The sequence below is a fragment of the Pipistrellus kuhlii genome, unplaced genomic scaffold (genome assembly GCF_014108245.1).
Source record: "Pipistrellus kuhlii isolate mPipKuh1 unplaced genomic scaffold, mPipKuh1.p scaffold_m20_p_31, whole genome shotgun sequence".
Taxonomy (NCBI): Eukaryota; Metazoa; Chordata; class Mammalia; order Chiroptera; family Vespertilionidae; genus Pipistrellus; species Pipistrellus kuhlii.
This window is the reverse complement of record NW_023425531.1, coordinates 428,316-434,315: the sequence shown is the minus strand read 5'-3', so window position 1 is coordinate 434,315 and position 6,000 is coordinate 428,316. Positions and strand designations below refer to the sequence as shown.

The window sequence follows — 6,000 nt, the reverse complement described above, 5'->3', positions numbered from 1 at the left end:
GGAATCCCAAGCGAGCAGCAAAAAGCAGGGCCCCCGGAGTCACGCGCACTTTGCGTGCAGAGGACTGAATGTTGACTCTGATGCTGGATTACCCTAGCAGGAAGAAACAAAGCCTCCGGCGGCGCTGAGCCTCAGTCCGGACTGCTCTGAACCCCAGTCCTGGACCAGACCCTGGGGACCCAGGCTTGGGCATGGGGAGATGGGGCCGTGAGGCGGAATCCCAGGGGAGTGGCAAAAAGCGGAGTCCCCAGAGTCGCACGCACTGCGCGCAGAGGACGGTCTGTTGACTCTGATCCTAGACTGCCCTAGCGGGAAGGAGAAAAAAAAAAAAAAAGCTCCAGACTGGAGGAATGCGACAGGGAGCAGGAGCCCCTGCCGGACACCAGCCAGGACACCAGCCAGCCGGGCGCCAGCAGGGAGCCAGGCGACGGGGCCCCGAGGGGGGGGGGTGCCCCCGAGCCATCGACCTCTGAGCACGGGCAACGGAGCCAGGGCCGGGGGCTGCTTCCTGGGCGGCGCCGACCCCGGCAACAGGCTGGAGCAGCGCGGGAGCCCACGGAGCACAAAGGGGTGCCACAGGCCAACCTGCTGAGCTCCCAGGACAAGGAGGAAGAAACCAAAGTTCTCAATGTGAAGAAATCAAGTGAGAGCAAAAGATAGTAAAATTACTTAAGAAATAATACAAAGAAGATCTTGAAAAATCAAAGACTAAGTCAGAACTCAACTCACCAGCCAACATTGCAACATAAATGCGTTTAAAAAAAAAAAAAAAGGACAGGATGTTGGAACAGCGGCAGCCAGGCCTAGAGTGCCCAGGCACAAAGCAATGGCAACCGGGCCCGGAACAGCAACGGCCAGGCCCCAGAGCAGCAGCAGCCAGAACCAGAGCAACAACAGCCAGCACTGGAGCAGCCAGACCTGAGGCGGAGGCAGCCAAGCCCAGGGTAGCCAGTCCAGGAATACCCAGACCCGGAGTGGCCGGACCCGGAGAAGCGGGGCCCAGAGCAGCCAGGTTGGGAGCAGCCAGGTCCAGAACAGCAGTAGCCAAGCCCGGAGCATCCAGGCTGGGAGCGGCCAGACTCGGAGTGGCCGGGCCTGGGGCAGCTGGGCCCAGAGCAGCCGGGTCTGATGCGGCCAGGCCCGGAGCAGCAGCTGCCAGGCTGGGAGCGGCCAGGCCCGGAGCGGCCGGGTCTGGTGCGGCCAGGCCCGGAGCAGCGGCTGCCAGGCTGGGAGCGGCCAGGCCCGGAGCAGCGGCTGCCAGGCTGGGAGCAGCCAGGCCCGGAGCAGCCGGGTCTGGTGTGGCCAGGCCCGGAGCAGAGGCTGCCAGGCTGGGAGCTGCCAGGCCCGGAGCAGCCGGGTCTGGTGCAGCCAGGCCCGGAGCAGCGGCTTCCAGGCTGGGAGCAGCCAGGCCTGGAGCAGCAGCTGCCAGGCTGGGAGCGGCCAGGCCCGGAGCAGCCGGGTCTGGCAGCGGTTGCCAGGCTGAGAGCGGCCAGGCCCGGAACAGCCAAGTCTGGTGCGGCCAGGCCCGGAGCAGCGGTTGCCAGGCTGGGAACTGCCAGGCCCGGAGCAGCCGGGTCTGGTGGGGCCAGGCCCGGAGCAGCGGCTGCCAGGCTGGATGCGGCCAGGCCCGGAGAGAAGCCGGGTCGGGTGCGGCCAGGCCCGGAGCAGCAGCAGCCAGGTCCAGAGCAACTAGGTCAGGAGCGGCGGTGACTAGACCCGGAGCAGCTGGTTGTGGAACGAACCAGAGCAACAGAGGCCAGGCCCGAAGCAGCCAGGCCCGGAACAGCTCGCTTCTCGCCTGCCCCTGCCCCACGGCTGCCTCTCAGACATGGCTGGAAACTTTTGTGGGAACTTGAGGGTCTGCTGAATCAAGTGATGAAGGCTTAGATCTGGATGTGTTGAGTTAGTATAGGGCTGGGGTGTTGATCTGTGAGTGCCTTGGGTGGGGCCTGGATGAGGTTGGTTGACCTATTTGGAAATGTCTTTTGTGTGAAATGTATCATTGGGCATGTGGTGGTATTATTGATATGAGAAAATGCTAAGTAACTGATTTACTATCTGAAAAGGGATTTACTATCGGGGAAAGGGAGGGAGGAAGAGATTGAACATAAACTACACCTATAAATGAGGACAATGGGGTTGGGGAGGGGGCGGAGGGTGGGGTGGGAACCTGGTGGAGGGGGGAAGAAATGAGGAACCTTTGTAACAATATGAACAATAAAGATTGATTTAAATTAATTAATTAATTAATTAATTAATTAATTAATTTGCACCGAATAGGTCAAGTAACTGCATTCACCAGTCACCGCAAGCGAACAGTGCGCTGCGGCACGGCCCGCACATGACAGCAGAGCAGTCCCCACGTGGTGTGCGGTCACAAGCTCATCATTTGCTGGCTGTGACATGGTTACATGCGGAGACTGTAGTTGTATTAACACAGTATATGTCAACCCTCAACTGTGCATGTAAAGCCCTTTTGTATTGCCACTAATTTTTCATTTCTGTGTCCTGCTTTCTCCAGAGTTGGGATCCTAGGATTCATAAGAAATAAGAACATAATGTCCACAAGCAGGAGGGAAAACAGAGACCCCAATGTTTCAATAGGATTGACTATGACACTATATGCTAACGTCTGAGCACGTGTCAGGATCAGATTATAATATCAAACAAACCTACGCCAAAGCAGCGCTGGCTAAGGGCTTTAGCAAAATCCCTGCCTGCCCTGCACAGTGGGTGTCCATGCCATGGGAGGGCCCAGGGGGAGCAGCCTGTGCTACGGGGGAGCCCATGGCGGGGGGAGGGGGGGTGCACGGCCTCGGGTTTGGGTTTCTCCTGTGGTTCTTGAGCAGCTTCCCATAACAAAAGGAATGGACGGTGAGGAGATGAACACGTTTTCTTCTGGAAAGCCATTTTAAAAGAATGTTTTTTAAAAATTGATATATGCTCACTTGTAGAAAGGTTAATAAGCAATAAATTAAAAATTAATCCTGGTCCCATCTGGAGATCATCACTTTACATCTTGTAAATATCCTTTCCTATTATCCTATCTAATAAAAGAGTAATATGCAGATTGACCATCACTCCAACACACAAGATGGCTGCCCCCATTTGGTCAAAGATCCTGCCCCTATGTGGACACAAGATGGTCAGGAGGGGAGGACAGTTGGGAGGGACCAGGCCTGCAAGGGAGAGCAGTTGAGAGGGATCAGGTCTGCAAGGGAGGGCAGTTGGAGGCGATCAATCTATTATAGCAACACCCAGCTTCCTCTCCCTAGCAACTAGCCTCCTTCCAGTTTCTTCAGTCCAGAAACATGACTTGCTTTATAGCCAGGTGTAAACATTTTACACTTTAACCAAATGTTTGTGAAGCGTTTCCCATGCCTCATCTCATTTGATCCTCATAGAAGACCTGGAGTAGGTAGATAGGAGACTCGATGGAATCCTATTTTCTTTTCATTAGCCAGGAAATGGAGATTTAGAAAGCTTAGAAACTTGACCCAACTGAAAAGAAGTAAGAAATGGTGGACCTTGAAAATGGCTTCAGGTTTTTTCACTTTGCAGAATATAGTCAAAACACTGCTGCAGTTAAATATTTTACTCCTGTTCTCCCTGCTGGTCTGCAATAATAATCTGCTTCCTGTTGATATTTATTGCTGTGTTGCAGACAATTACCTGAAAGAGAAGTTCAGGTACATCAGAAAGCTAGTCTAATTAAGCATGTTTATTCTATATCTACAAAAGGCTAAGCTGACTTGAGTATGTGCAAAACATATAAAGCTCTGATGGTGCCAATCACACGTGTGTGTTTCTGTCATTGTTGATTGTGAATTTGGTTGACACTATTATAGAAAAAGGGTGAATAGTGATATTAAAATATTTCTTCTAATTTCCTTTCAAGGTGCACGAATCCATGCACCGGAACACTAGTAAAGGTTTAGGAGCCAAGAGGCGAATATGGGTTTATAAGATCACCTTGAGGGTTAAGAGTGTTTGAGTGACAACTTCACTGAGATAAAAATAAAATCAGCCAGTTAGGAGGAAACATTTATCTAAACATATAGTTTGGTTTGGCCAGAGCCAAGATTGCATGCCGCAGAGCAGTAGGGATATGAGAGGAGAAAAGCAGGAGTCACACCACAGATCACATGGTCTAACCTAAGGAGTTAGACTTTATCCTAGGGCAGGCGTCTTCAAACTATGGCCCGTGGGCCACATGCGGCCTGCAGAGGAGTCTGATCCGGCTCCCCAGGTTTTTTGGGCAGTGAGCGGAGCCGAGGTGTTACAGTAGGAATTAGTAGTTCATATAGTCCGGCCCTCCAGCTCTCTGAGGGACCGTGATCTGGCCCCCACTTTAAAAAGTTTGAGGACCCCTGTTAGGATATCAGGGCATTCACTGACGCTCCACCCTTCCTTTGAAGAGCTCTGCACTCACTTCCGGTTATTAAAGTGCTACTGGCCAGGTGCATGAAGCTCGTGCATGGGTAGGGTCTCCAGGCCTGGCTGCTGGCTGGGGCCTTCCTTCCTGGGCTTCCAGCTGCCAGCCAGGGCTTTCCTTTGTTCAGCACTGTCTCCCGGTGGCCAGCACACATCATAGCAAGTGATCAAACTCCCTGACTCCTGATCAAACTCCTCAGGGGACACTTTAGATTATATATTTATATATATATATATATATATATATATATATATATATATTTATATATATAAATAAATATATATATATATATATTTTGCTTATTAAAGAGTCAGACAATAGAGAAAGGTAAAATAGATGAAAGACAATCAATGAAAATAAACATCACCTATCCTGTACTCAAGAGATAATTCCCAGTTTCATTGTAATGAAGAGGCAGCACAGTATAGTGGTGAGGCGCTCACACCCTGGACTCACTCACACACTGGAGTTCAAACGCCACTTTTACTATCTGGACAAATGCCTGAACCTCCCTAAGATGCAGTTTCTTCAACTATAGAGTTATTGTAATTCTACCTCATGAAATTGGAAAAAGCAGTGAGGCAGTGCAAGCACAATAGACTGAAGCTTGTGCCTAATAAACAGATGCTATTACTGCTGTTTTCCCCATGACTTTTTAATTTTAATAGTCCATTCTCTGAATTTCCTAAAAACTTGTAATTTACCTGAAAAAAAATCCCTATTGATGACACTTGTTTCTTTTTTTTTTTTTTAATTATAAACAGTATTATCAGTGTCCTTGCATAGATATACTTTCACATCTATTTTCTTAGGATGTCATATATATGTGACATTCTGAAAAATATTACTAACTCCTAAAGGAATGTACCAATCCTAATATATAAAAAGCCAGGGGCCATCACAACCTAAACAACCAGATAGATGACCAAACAGCAGGCTGTGTGGGGCGACCAGGCCGGCAGGGGGGTTAATGAAAGACGACCAGATGACTGAACAGCAGGCTGCATAGGGTGACCAGGCCGGCAGAGGAGGCAGTTGGGGGCAACCAGGCCAGCAGGGGCAGTTGGGGGATGACCAGACTGGCGGGGGGGGGGGGGGGGGGGGGAACGCCAGTAAGGTGCAACCAGGTTGACAGAGGGGGGAAGTTGGGTGTGACCAGGCCCACAAAGGGGGGCGGTTAGGGGCGATGAGGCAGGCAGGCAGGTGAGCAGTTAGGAGCCAGAGGTCTTGGATTGTGAGAGGGATGTCTGACTGCCAGTTTAGGCCCAATCTGGGATCAGGCCTAAACCAGCAGTAAGACATCCCCTGAGGGGTCCCAGATTAGAGAGGATGCAGACTTGGCTGAGGGGATCTCCCCGTCATGCACGAATTTTGTGCACCGAGCCTCTAGTCCTAAGTAATAAAAGGTTAATATGCAAATAGACTGAAAGGCGGAACAACTGAAAAGCTGGTCACTTTGACACGTGCTGACCACCAGGGGGCGTGTTGGAACATGGTGGGCGTAGGCAGCAGAGCGAGAAGCATGGCGGGCATCAGCCATGGCCAACGGTGGAGTAGGTGAGCAG

General features: G+C 51.3%; 1 protein-coding gene across 1 annotated transcript in view; it reads left to right on the top strand.

The window, feature by feature from the left end:
* Positions 1-1,783: 1,783 nt before the first annotated feature.
* The window catches only part of THUMPD1 (THUMP domain containing 1), a 36,715-nt gene continuing 32,498 nt past the window's right edge, over positions 1,784-6,000 (top strand). Inside the window, exon 1 of the mRNA XM_036460115.2 lies at positions 1,784-1,808. The gene's annotated coding sequence lies outside the window, so the exon portion shown is untranslated. The remainder of the gene's footprint in view (positions 1,809-6,000) is intronic.